The 12,944-nt window shown below is 34.9% G+C and overlaps 1 long non-coding RNA gene across 1 annotated transcript; it reads right to left on the reverse strand.

The window, feature by feature from the left end:
• Positions 1–10,145: 10,145 nt before the first annotated feature.
• On the reverse strand, positions 10,146–12,710 carry LOC138338324 (uncharacterized). The gene is made up of 3 exons (XR_011211770.1): positions 12,446–12,710; positions 10,961–11,050; positions 10,146–10,307 (listed from the first exon to the last, which is right to left on the reverse strand). It is a non-coding gene; the product is annotated as an uncharacterized lncRNA (long non-coding RNA).
• Positions 12,711–12,944: the final 234 nt, after the last annotated feature.

The following is a 12,944-nucleotide window of genomic DNA, read 5'->3' on the forward strand; positions in this document are numbered from 1 at the left end:
ATGAAAAAGAGTTAGGTTTAATGAATGGTCAATTGATTTAAAGTAAGACGAATTTGGCGTAAATTTATTAACGAGCTTACTTACCTAGTAATAAAATTTTAAAAATAGTGACTCATGATTTTAAACTAAGATGGAATGATTATCAAAATCGAAATATTTTGGGATAATTTTCGAATATACACAAGACATACCGTCTATATACACAACTATGTAAACATTATATCGTTATATTTTAGCAAAATTATAAAACTAATTAATTTAAATAATTTGAAAAATTCACGAAGCTCGATAATTAATTTACACCGACGCGGGTCAAAATTGGGTGTCAACAATATGAACCGGATTGGAAGTGTAGTCACCCTCCCACACTAACGGATCTGTCCCAGGCTGGGCTAACATCAAAGTTTTAGCATTACAATCCAAGATCGCAAAATTCGGAGAAAGCCAAGTTATACCCAGAATTACATCAAAATCAACAATTTCTAAGATAACCAAGTCTACATAAGTATTGCTCCCCACAAAAGTCACAAGACAAGACCTATACACTTTTTCAACTATCACAGACTCACCCACCGGAGTAGAAACACGAATGGGTACGTCAAGCAATTCACAATTTAAATTAAGACCATTAGCAAATGCGGAAGATACATATGAAAATGTAGAGCCAGGGTCAAATAATACAGAAGCCATACAATCACAAACCAAAAGATTACCTGTGATAACAGCATCTGATGTCTCCGCTTCAAACCGCCCAGGGAAAGCGTAACAATGGGCACTATCACCTTTCTGCCCATTGCCCCTACCATGTTGCACTGTAGTTCCCATTTGTCCGTCACCCGTCCGTTTTGGTGACCACCATTACCTCGGCCACCACGTCCTCCAGAATAACGGCCTCTACCATGACCACCTCTACCACTAGCTATTAGGGGTCTATAACTCTGTTTTGGACAATTCCTCCTAATATGTCCAGTTTCCCCACATCTATAACACTCTCTAGGGTCAAGCATAGGTCTCTCAGAGAAGTGTTGACCGGTCTGAGGTGGACCCCCAACTACAGTCTGTAGTGAAGACTGAATTGGTCGGACTGAGTAACCTCCTGAACCCTGTCCTCTAGAGTAAGAACCATTAAACTCACATCCCTTTCGAAACCTTTTTGATGTCGATGCCATGGTGAAGTCATCTGGCTTTACTCCTTCCACCTCTATCATGAAGTCTACCACTTTTTGAAAGGATTTTGCCGTAGCCGCTACCTGTAAGGCTGAAATCCGCAATTCTGACCTCAACCCCTTCACAAAACGGCGAATCCGCTCTTGTGGACTGAAACAAAGTTGGGTGGCATACCTGGATAATGCACGCAACTTAGCCTCATATGCAGTAACCGACATCCTACTTTGCTCTAGGCTCAAGAACTCATCTCTTTTCCTATCCCTCAAAGTCCGGGGGATATACTTCTCCATAAATAAGCTAGAGAATGATGTCCAAGTCATAGGTGGCGCCTCTGTTGGTTGACACTCAACATGTGACCGCCACCACATTTTGGCGTTCCCTTGAAACTGATAAGTCACAATCTCCACACCAAACCGTTCTACTATACACATCTTGTGTAGTAGCTCATAACAGTCAACCAGAAAATCATAAGCATCCTCAGATTCAGCACCCTTGAAGATTGGAGGTTTCAATTTCAAGAACTTACTGAAAAGTTCATGCTGATCATATGTCATTACAGGCCCTGTAGTCAGACAAGGAAACATGCCTATTTCCAATGAGGCATCCATGCGGAGAGCCACAGTATCCGCATGTTGTACCTCCGTAACCTCAGGTGCTCGTGCAAAAAACACTGGAGGTGTCTGGCCTTGATCGGATAACCCGCTAAGATAAGCAAGAACCTGATTGATCATCTCTGGGGTAGGTTGGGGTGGTAATTCCTCATTCTGTACTTGTTCATTCTCCCCTTCCTCACCCTCTCTTACCACTTCCTGAGTCGGTGGAGGAGTCACCGCCCTAGTACCAGATGGGCCAGGCGTTCATCCTCTTCCTCTAGAGGATGTCCTCCCGCGACCTCTACCGCGGCCTCTTGCTACTGCTCCTCTCTGAGCTACAGTCTTAGTGGCTGGCTCAGTTGCATCTTGTCTTGCCGATGTTGATGTTGGCGCGATTGTTTCTCTAGTTCTAACCATCTGCGAAATAGAGTGAAGATGGTCAGATACCAATTTGTATCACCTAGATACAAATTGGATCCAAGTAATAGCACGAAATAAAGAAAGAAAGAATGGAATTTTCCTGAAGTCTTATAGCCTCTCAAAGAAATGTAAAGGCGTCCCCCTACCGTTCCTTAAGATTCTACTAGACTCGTTCTTGTATGATAAGACCAACGAACCTAATGCTCTGATATGATGTTTGTCACGACCCAAATCAGGCAGCGACTGGCACCCATACTTATCCTACTATGTGAGCGAACCAACCAATCTAAACCCCAACATTTTAAACATAATGAACAAAATACAATGCGGAAGACTTAAACTTATTAATGAAAATCAATTCAATAAACTTCTAAAAACTCAACAACTATTATTCCCCAAAATCTGGAAGTCATCATCACAAGAACATCTATCCTCAAATTACTAAAGCTAAGAGTATCTAGAAAGCTAGAATAAATAAAAAGCTAGTCCATGCCGGAACTTCAAGGCATCAAGACATGACGAGAAAGATCCAGTCCAAGCTAGAAGCATTAGCTCACCCTGAAATCCGGAGTAATGAAGACTGGCTAGAGTTGCGGTTGAGTTGAAGACGGCGGTATGTTTGCTGCACTCCACATATAACAAAGAAAGAAACATACAAGTAGGGGTCAGTACAAAACACAAGTACTAAGTAGGTATCATCGGCCAACTCAAAATAGAAAATAATATATATCAAGTAATAATATAAAACCAACAACATTACTCAACATGTACCAACAACAAGTACTATAATCGTTAATAAGTACCGCCAAGTTCACACATGAGGACTCAAGCCTCAATACCATACTCATTTGGGAATTAGGTTCATTAGATTGAGTATATTAACATCTTTCAAGATTCATCACCTTTATTCTTGTGTCGGTACGTGACACTCCGCTCCCCTACTACTATGTGTCGAAACGTGACACTCCGATCCCCTAGTTCTACGTGTCAGTTCGTGACACCCGATTCCCTAATTCTACGTGTCGGTTCGTGACACCAGATCCCCTAATTCTACGTGTCGGTTCGTGACACCCGATCCCCTAATTCTACGTGTCAGTTCGTGACACCCGATCCCCTAATTCTACGTGTCGATTCGTGACACCCGATCCGCTAATCTCATTTTATGAATTCATCAAGCCTTCTTTTATACCAAGGCATCATCAATCTCATTACTTTAGTTCATCAAGCCTTCTTTTATACCAAGGCATCATCAATCTCAATACTTTAGTTCATCAAGCCTTCTTTTATACAAAAGCATCATCATTAACAAGGGTTTTTCAAGATTTGGGATTCAATAGCTTCATCATGCTTATTTCATCACAATCATATAATCACATTCATGCAAGCATACAATTAAGCATATAGAAGACTTTACAATACAACCCAACACATATCATTCGATATTAAGAGTTAACTATGAATAGTATAAAAACCATAACCTACCTCCACCGAAGATTCGTGATCAGGCAAGCAATTGCCCCAAAGCTTTGTTATCCTCTTTGTTCCTCTCTCTCTTGATCGATTCTCTCTCTCTTGTTCTTTCTATTTTTCTTATTCCAACCCTCTTTCTTTTACCCTAATTAAAATATACTTAAGTATAAAAGATGACAAAATAACCCACCAATTAATTTAAGGTTATCTTCTTTAACCCTCAAGAAATTGGATTATTAATATTCAACCACCAACTTTATAATTATAAGCAGGAATAGTCCGAAACGTCCCTTAAAACATTTAAAGAGATCGGACCCAGCCTGGGATTACGCAGTCTGTGACGGGCCGTCGTGCGTGCGACGGTCCGTCCTGCTGAGTCGTCATAGAGTTCAGAGACTGAAATTTACTGAAGGATCAGTGATGGCCCGTCACGCCTGTGACGGTCCGTTGTGCCATTCCATCACGAAGTTCAGAGATTCGATTTCAGTAACCACATTTCAGAATTTGAAGTGTTTTGGAATGAGACCCCCTCGACGGTCCGTCGTGCCCATGACAGTCCGTCGTGGGTTCTGTCGTCTCAGCCAGTTTTGCCAGAAATAAAATCTGCTGCTCAAAACGACTAAACAGGTCGTTACACAAGTTTAGAAAGATTTCTTATGAATGCAGGTAGACTACCTAGTTGAAGAATAAAGGAAAAAATTACAAAGAATGTGACTAATAAATTTAAACAAAGACAAATTGAGAAAAGAGAATAGTAAAAAAAAAGGATAAAGCTTCACATTGATCCAATGAAGCCTTTTCATTTGTTTGGAATCTGGGCCCAAAACGTCACAACCTTTTTAAAGTAAAAAAAAGGTGGAAAAAATATGCTCATAGTGAGAATCAAACTCGGCAATTCCAGGCGAAACTTGAACCCCTTATTCATTACGCGATCCTTCTCTTTAATATTTAGGGGTTCATTTTGATGAATATACACATAAAACCAGAAATTGACCTTACATATATAGTTTAATTTTTCGACGTAGGGGGTTCGAGTGAGCCCCCTAGATTGCACATGTATCCGCCCCTGGGTGCGGGATATGGGAAGAGAAATAATTCACATGGATTCAACTCATAACTTTTTAAAACAGAGTAGACTAATCAGACCTCAAGAAATCCGTGTTGTTGTACAAGGAAATTGTTGGTGTTATCAGCTAAAGAAAAAACATACAATAAAAGAAGAAAAGAGAGACATAATATTAAGTTGAAAGAACAATTGTTTAAATAGAAGTACCTCCTAACATTTTGTAGTACATAATTCAGTAACTGGAAAAAAACTAGGCACTAAGTCTATCAACAACTCAACATGCCTAAAGACTAGGAAACTAAAAACTAAAAAACTAAAACAAAAATATTTATATTTAGAAAATTGAAAAGACATCATCAGCCATGTAATCATGCCAATTCAACATCAATTAATAACTCAAGAGGTAGATTTCAACACTTCTCCTTGCATCAAGAGCCGAAAGTTCCATGTCCCTTTCCGAATAACTCAAATTTGCTTGCCGGAAGAGTTTTTGTAAAAATATCAGTCAGCTGCTCTTTCGTTCTGCAATATACCAGATTCGCTAAACCGTCCCTTGCAATTCTCTTAGAAAGTATAGAGTCACATTAATATGTATGGTCTTTCTATGAAAAATTAGATTGTGAGAAATAGCAGAGGCAACTTTGTTTCCCATACATATTTTAGTGCGTTCCTTCTTTTCCAACCAAAGATCGCATAAGATTTTCTTTATCCATAAAGCTTGATTGCCTGGTGCTGTAGCAGCAATGAATTCTGCTGCTGCAATTGATTGAGCAACAATCTTTTTTTTTGGAACAACAAGAAAGGTATCCAGCACCAAAAATAAAACCGTACCCTGAAGTACTTTTCATATCATAGTCCATTGGGCCTGTGATATATCTGAGTACTCTTTTTGCAGCTTGTATATGCAATTCACTAGAAGAATTCAAGAATCAGGATAGAACACTTAGATGATACAATATATGTGGTCTTGTTGTTGTAAGATACATCAACCATCCTATCAGCTTTTGCATATCCAGCTAGTTCAAATACGACTACATTTCATCTTTGATAGATACTTGAAAGTGATCTAGTTCCTCGAACAGGAGGATGATCAACTCGTTCCTCAAAATTGTGCAATTCATTAGCTTTTAATTCTTATTTTTCTCCATCCTAATCCGGTTGCTTTTGTTATAAAAAATTCACATCTCTGTATACCAAAAATTTTCCATTTTCAGATCGGAAAATTCTGTAAGCTTTTTACTGCAAAGCTATAGCCAATGAAATTCTAGGTTCTACCTTCTTGTCAAGTTTATCCATTTTCAGCTAAGGTCTGTGAGAAAAACATAAGCAACAAAAAATATTGAGATTAGCTGCCTCTTCCCATAACTCCTTCGGAAGCTCTTTCTCATGCAACATACACCTTGGTATCTCCTTGACGGTCGTAGTATTCCTTGCACTTACTCCATTTTTCTGAGGAGTATATGGAGTAGTGAGTTGATGCTCTATTCCAGAAACTTTACAAAAGTTTTTAAACTGATCTGATGTGGAGTAAGTCCCATTATCTGATCTGAGCACTTGTAGTTTTCAGCCGCTTTGATTTTTACCAAGGCTTTTAATTTTCAAAAAAACGTCAGCAACCTCCGATTTTAATCTTAAGAAGTATATCTAACATCCTTGTTATATCATCAACAGAAATCCTGTAGTACCTGTTTCCTTTCAATGATAGAGTTCTTTGGGGGCCTCCAAGATATATATGAATCAGCTGCAATTTTCAGTCGCTCTCCAAGTTTATTTTGGGAATGGCGATCTCGTCTGCATACCAAGTTGACATGCCTCGCAACATGGGAGTTTTTGTTCAAGTGAAGGTAAACCGTTTGCCAACCCTTTTTTTGCATATACAAAAGCACCCTGTGGTGAAAGTTACCCAACTGTTTTTGCCATGTTTCTCCAACACCAGACTTAGTTGGATTCCATTTGTTCTTCATCCATTAGATTTAAAGAAAAACTTTTTCCCTGCATTTTAATATAAATGGTTCCTCACCACTTGGATAAATGATCAGACACACCTTATCTTCAAAAAGTAATTTGAACCCATTTTCAAGTAACCGTCAAACATTTAATAAATTTTTATCAAGATCAGAATTAAATAGAACTTCAGAAACAAATTTTGTGCCTATATAATCTCAATAGCTACAGTCCACTTTCCTTTTGTAGGGAAGTATTCTCCATTTCCAATCCTGACTCTTGATGTTGTTGTTTTATCAAGTCTTTCGAAAAGCTTTTCATCACTAGTCATGTGGTTTGTACAACCACTATCAATAAGACAACTGTCACCTTAAATACTACATGCAAAACTTGATGCAACAAATTTGAGCTTCTCCTTGTTCTTGTTGTTGTCGTTCTTTCTCTTTGTAGATGATCTAAAAGTAAAGTAAAGTCAAGAAAAGTTTATCCAAGATTTCAAAGTTCTTTTACAAATGTTTCAACTTTGTTTTAAAACTTAAAGTTCACGATAAGTTAAGCAAAGAGTTCAAATTTGAAGTTCATTTCTTCGAAAGTATACGGGGACTAAATATTCCAAAAGGATTAAAAATGTTCACATTTAAATAAGAATGGAAACTGAGATTTCCAAAGAGCCTTTGGGCTAGTTTTCAGAGAAGAGTAATCGCTTTATAAATGAAGAAAGAGAGGAAACATTGATTTCTAACGTAGTCTTTGAGCTAATTTTTTGAGAAATAATCTCAAATCATATAAAGAAGTATGTTTCTAAACATAAGAGCTAATATTATATTTTTTTGGAGTAGTATTGAGCACCGATATGAGGAAGAGTTCAGACAACTCACAGCCCCCATAAACCATCTAGCCATCATGGGTAGAAAAGGGTCAATACTTTTAATATGATTCCTTTAGTGCTTTTTAGCATACACGAGTGGATATACTTAGTAGTTAGGTTCTATACTAATGGCAAGGTATAAAAAGGACCTGGAAGCATGAGGTAAAATGATGTATCATCACAATAGCTCTTATCTGATTGTTGTCGATTAAAGAAACTGTTACATAATTTAATTGTATTTTATATACACACATACATCTAAGAGTTATATTGTATCTTTGCATACATATTTAAATAATATCATGTTTTAACTAACTTTTCTTGATATTGCACTTGTTTTAAATTCCTCTATAATGAGTTCTGTCTTGTAGAGTTGATTTTACCCAAGTAAGTTGTTCAAATTTCCATTCAAGCCTATGTTTATATGTTAGCATTCAAACTCGCATACTCGTACATTCAATGTACTAATTCCAGTTTTAATGCATCGTATTATGATGCAGATATAGGTAGCTAGGATCGACATCCAATAAGTTGTTCAGAGTTAGTTGGTGAGCCTCTTTGTATTCCGCAAGATCCATTTCATTGCTTTCAGTATTAGTTTTACTTTCACTAGGATGCTGTGGGGCTTGTCCCAACATCAATCTTAGTTATTTTTAGAGTCTTCATAGAAAGATAATATTAGTTGTTTAGTCTTATTAATTTCAGTTATAGAGTTTAAGACTTGAGTTACCATTTTGGCTAATATATTATTTTTTTAAGTTATTCAATGAACTTATCTTTGTTGAGTTTAAGTCTTCAGCTGAGTAAGTAAGTCAGACCAAGGGTTCCCTTGGGGCCAGCAATGGTTCTCGAGTGCCAGTCCCGCCCAAGGTGTAGACTCGGAGTGTGACATTATTTATGTCTTTGTCTAATGAAGCAGGGGTTAGGAATACATCTCTAAAGCAATGAAATTACATCACTATGCCCATGTAACAGAATTATAAGTTCTTAGGAATGGTTCTCTGGTTTGTTTGTGACTTTAAAGTTTTATCCAATTATGGACTCATCCTTGTTATTGTATCGCACAACAAGCCTTTATTTTTTGAGTGGACTTGGTATATATGATAATATCTAACTTTTGACGCTTCATTGTAGGTCGTTTGAATTTGAATTGTGTTTGTTTTGAAACAACCGACAAATGTATTTCACTAACTTGTAATTGGAATTACAAAGAAATTTAAGAACAAAAATAGAAATTGAAGAACACAAGTAGAAGAAAGCGATAAGAAGCAGAACTCATAGAAAGGGGATGAGAGGACAACATGTTTCTCAAAAATTTGCATAATCTCAAAATCACATATCACTATCCTTTTTTATGGAACCGCTTCTTTACTATTACTTAGCCCAGATTCCAAATTAACCTGATCCTATTGTTCGTTCTCATCCTAATAACTCTTGTCATATCAATAACGACTTGTATGGCATTAGTATCTATATTGGGCTGGACATGATTCATAACCAAAAAGGTGTTGAAGCTATTGCAGCTTAGTTTGGAGTAAAACAGTGTTTTTTCAATGGACATACTCAGGACATGACTCAATGCACAACCAACATGGTGACAAAGGAACACACTTTCTACCTGAATCTTAAGCAAATTGTTGACACATTATTAACTACAAGAGAGGGTTGGAATCCAAATCACTCACCGCTACATAGGAGGAAACCAAGTAGCTGATTTTTTTGTTGCCTTTTTAATACTAAGGACACAGGTAGACATTAATACTAGTGTGCCTACTATACTCAAACATAGAGGAACAACAACCTATAGATCATAGAGGCAAAACGAGTTGGTACATAAGAGAAATTGAGGAGACATAGGCTTGTCTGAAGTATGTCAATGCGGCTACAAGTGTGTTCCTTCCGATCCGATCCTTCCATCACCACCTATAACTAGACGTTGTCATGTGAGGTGTAGCCAAGAAGAAAGTAAGCAAACAAGTACAGATTGGTGCTCAGGACAAAAACTCACCTAGATCTCAAGTAAATATATTGTTTGATGTTTAATTTTTGAGCCTTTTCATCGTTTAGCCCTAAGCCCAACAACATGGCTAGCGGCTGGGCTATCCGTGTTCACAACATATAATTCCATCCACATATGGATACAGTATATATATATTAATCCCACACTTTAAAATCAGGAAGGCATGACATTGTAACATGACAAAGAACAAAAACAATTATTAGAGAAAATCAAACAAATAAGAAGTCTCAAATAAGTGTATTAATATAAAATATGATTGCAGCAAAACATATCTCACAGTCTTGAGATTTTAAAAGTCACAAAAAAGGGAACACATCATCCTTCAAAACCATCAATTGTCTTAGTTTTAAAATCTTCAAAACAAACAGACAAAATGAAATTAAACAATCACAAATCAGAGCAACCCAATGCTTCTTTGATTCTTAAAATTGTGGCGCTCAAAACACCATAAACAGAACCTACTACCTCCATTTTTTGCTGCCTGGAGGTTGGATTATTATTACCACAAATCATTTTTTGAAATGTCACTATCAAAATTGAACCATTTTGTGCATTTGCAGTGCTGTTTCTATTCGAGGAGAGACGACCGTCGGGACTTATGATGATACCAAAGGGTAAAATGAGAACTTTCGTTGCATCACCTCCATTGACAATTGAATTGATTGCTCGTAAATCTATGGGTGCATAGACAAAAAATGCTCCCATTTCATCAATACTCGTCTCTTCAAGCACTAACATTTCCTTATGCATATTATAAGGCTGTTTATGCATTACAATAACTAAGAAATATTAGGGTAAATACTATAAAAGAATAAGTGATGATAAGTTATGTTTCTAAACAATAAAAAATTCACATCTAATCCTATTTAATAATGAATTATAAAAGGATTATAAGTAATCTTGTTACCTATATGGCTATAGGTCATTTAACAACAGATTTATGAGGAATTTCATAGCTAAGTCTTGTTCTTATTCATAGTGAAATATATTTAGCATTATAAGTTCACCTAAAAGATAGTTAAACATAATTATTGGATCACCCAAAAAGCAAAGTGAAATTATAAATATAGAAATGAGACAAACAACAACTTGCTATAAATAGCTAAGCTATGATCAATGTATATCAATTAAACATGAGAATGTTAGTCTTTTGTGTGTGTGTGTTGTAATTCTTAATTCATTACGAGTCAAAAGTAAAATTGGATCGTAGAAAATTCCTTTTGATTCAATAATTAAAGAACAAAAAGTCAAAAGGAAAAAAAAGATACAAGTTTAGAAATTTTTGTATTTTTGCATGAGAAAAAAGATAAATCCAGTCATACGTAATATTATTTGATTCTTGAAAAATGTCATTATTGCATGATAATTTAGGCAGAAATAGCTAATTATAAATAAATAAATATGACAAATACCTGAATAATTGTAATGTTGTTTCCTGGAAAAGTTCCTGTTAGTACTCAATCGAATTCAATCACATTATTTCCACCGGTCAAAATATCCCACTAAAAAAATCAAATGATAAACAATATCATAATTTAATTGACAAAAAATTATTTTGTGGGATGAGTATTATTTGAGATCACGTATTTCAAACAATATATGTACAATCAATGCCAAGACTAGCAAAACATATAGATAATATAATATGTAGGGGCTTGAAAAAATAAAATCGACCAATAAATCGAATCGAAAAAAGTGCTATTGGTTTATAGCTATTAGATTAATGGATTTTAATGATATTATGGATATATATATATATATATATATATATATATATAATTATCGACTTAGTAGTTTGCTATTTTTTTTTAAATATTGGGTTATAGGGTAAACTATTAACTCATCAAGACTATAGTAATTTACAACTTTACCATACATAAATATTATAGATTAATGCTACTACACTACTTATTATTTTTACCCTTTAGCCTTCCATTTACACTTCATAGTGACTTTGAGTTCATAATTTCACATTATATAAAACGTCTAAACCTAAAATAAGAATCTTAGTCCTCTTAATTACTGTGTGTGTAACACTTGTATAATTTTAATATGTTAGTTATTATTGTTTCTATTTTATCAGTATTTGTACAATTACATTATTATTTTAACGCATCAAATTATTGGAGAAATGTCATATATTTTAAAATCATTCTTATTGGTTACACTGAAAATTGAACTTTTAAGGACCAAAATCGATTAAAGATATCTTATTGGTTTAATTTTAGTTTAGCATATTTAAAAACCAATAAACATAACCTATAATATATCAAACGAACCGAGATGACATATGCACACTCTAGTAACTAGGGAACATAATATTAACAAATCAATCATATTCCAGACTTTAACTAATTGTTTTAAAAAAATCCTTAACACTGAACTAATTATATTTTAATGTTAACATTATGATATTTATTGAAATAATTGAGAGTTGTACATAAAAATCAATACATGAATTGAAAAGTAAATTTCTATATGCGTATTTTTAGGGGTCATTCGATTAACAAGATATTTTAGGATTGAAAATGTAAAAATTACTTCTTTTCTTAGATATTTGGGTCATTGCATTAAAAATTGAACATCAATGCAAAGATATATACGATCATTCCTTTTTTATGACAATCATTCCCTATAACAATTTTTTACCTATTATATACTTTAACAACAATATATTATTTGTAATCTCACAATGTGGATCCTATAGAGGGTAGAATATACACAAATTTTACACTTATATCGTGAATGAGAGAGACGATTCTTGAAATACCCTCGGCCAATTCAATGTAGAATTAAAGTTTTATTCGGAAACAGGTTATCTATAATAACATTTCGCTATAAAAACATGAAAAAAATTCTAAACAATTGACATTATTATAAAGAGGTTCGACACATACCTGATTTCTTGTCTTGTAATCATTGAAGAAACTGAAGACATCTTGGAATGAAAGAGGAAGCCATAGAGAAGTACTTACAATGGCAATAAAGCCTTTTGGTTGTTTAGTTTCTTCATTTTTTACTATTGAAATCCTTTCTCCACGGTTTAACTGTGGTGAGATTGAAAAATCTCCATAGTTGTCTGTCATGTTTAGAATTTCAAAAAACTTCTTAACCATCCTTTGAGATACTTGTATCGTATTTTTTATCCCTTCTGGATCATGAAACTCTGAAAGTCAAATGAAATTTAAATATTACAATAACATATATATCTACTATAATTCCACAAGTGACATCTGCAAAGGTTGGTCATATCTTGGAAAGGTAGAGGGATTGTTTTTGATAGATCCTCATTCAAGTAAAGTATATCCAAATTCATCTATGAAAAACAAATACATAAGGATATAAAGGATACAACATGTAATACTAAAATAGAAATAAAATATTAGGTAAGTAATT

Source organism: Solanum lycopersicum, chromosome 9, assembly GCF_036512215.1.
Source record: "Solanum lycopersicum chromosome 9, SLM_r2.1".
In the NCBI taxonomy this organism is placed as follows: domain Eukaryota; kingdom Viridiplantae; phylum Streptophyta; class Magnoliopsida; order Solanales; family Solanaceae; genus Solanum; species Solanum lycopersicum.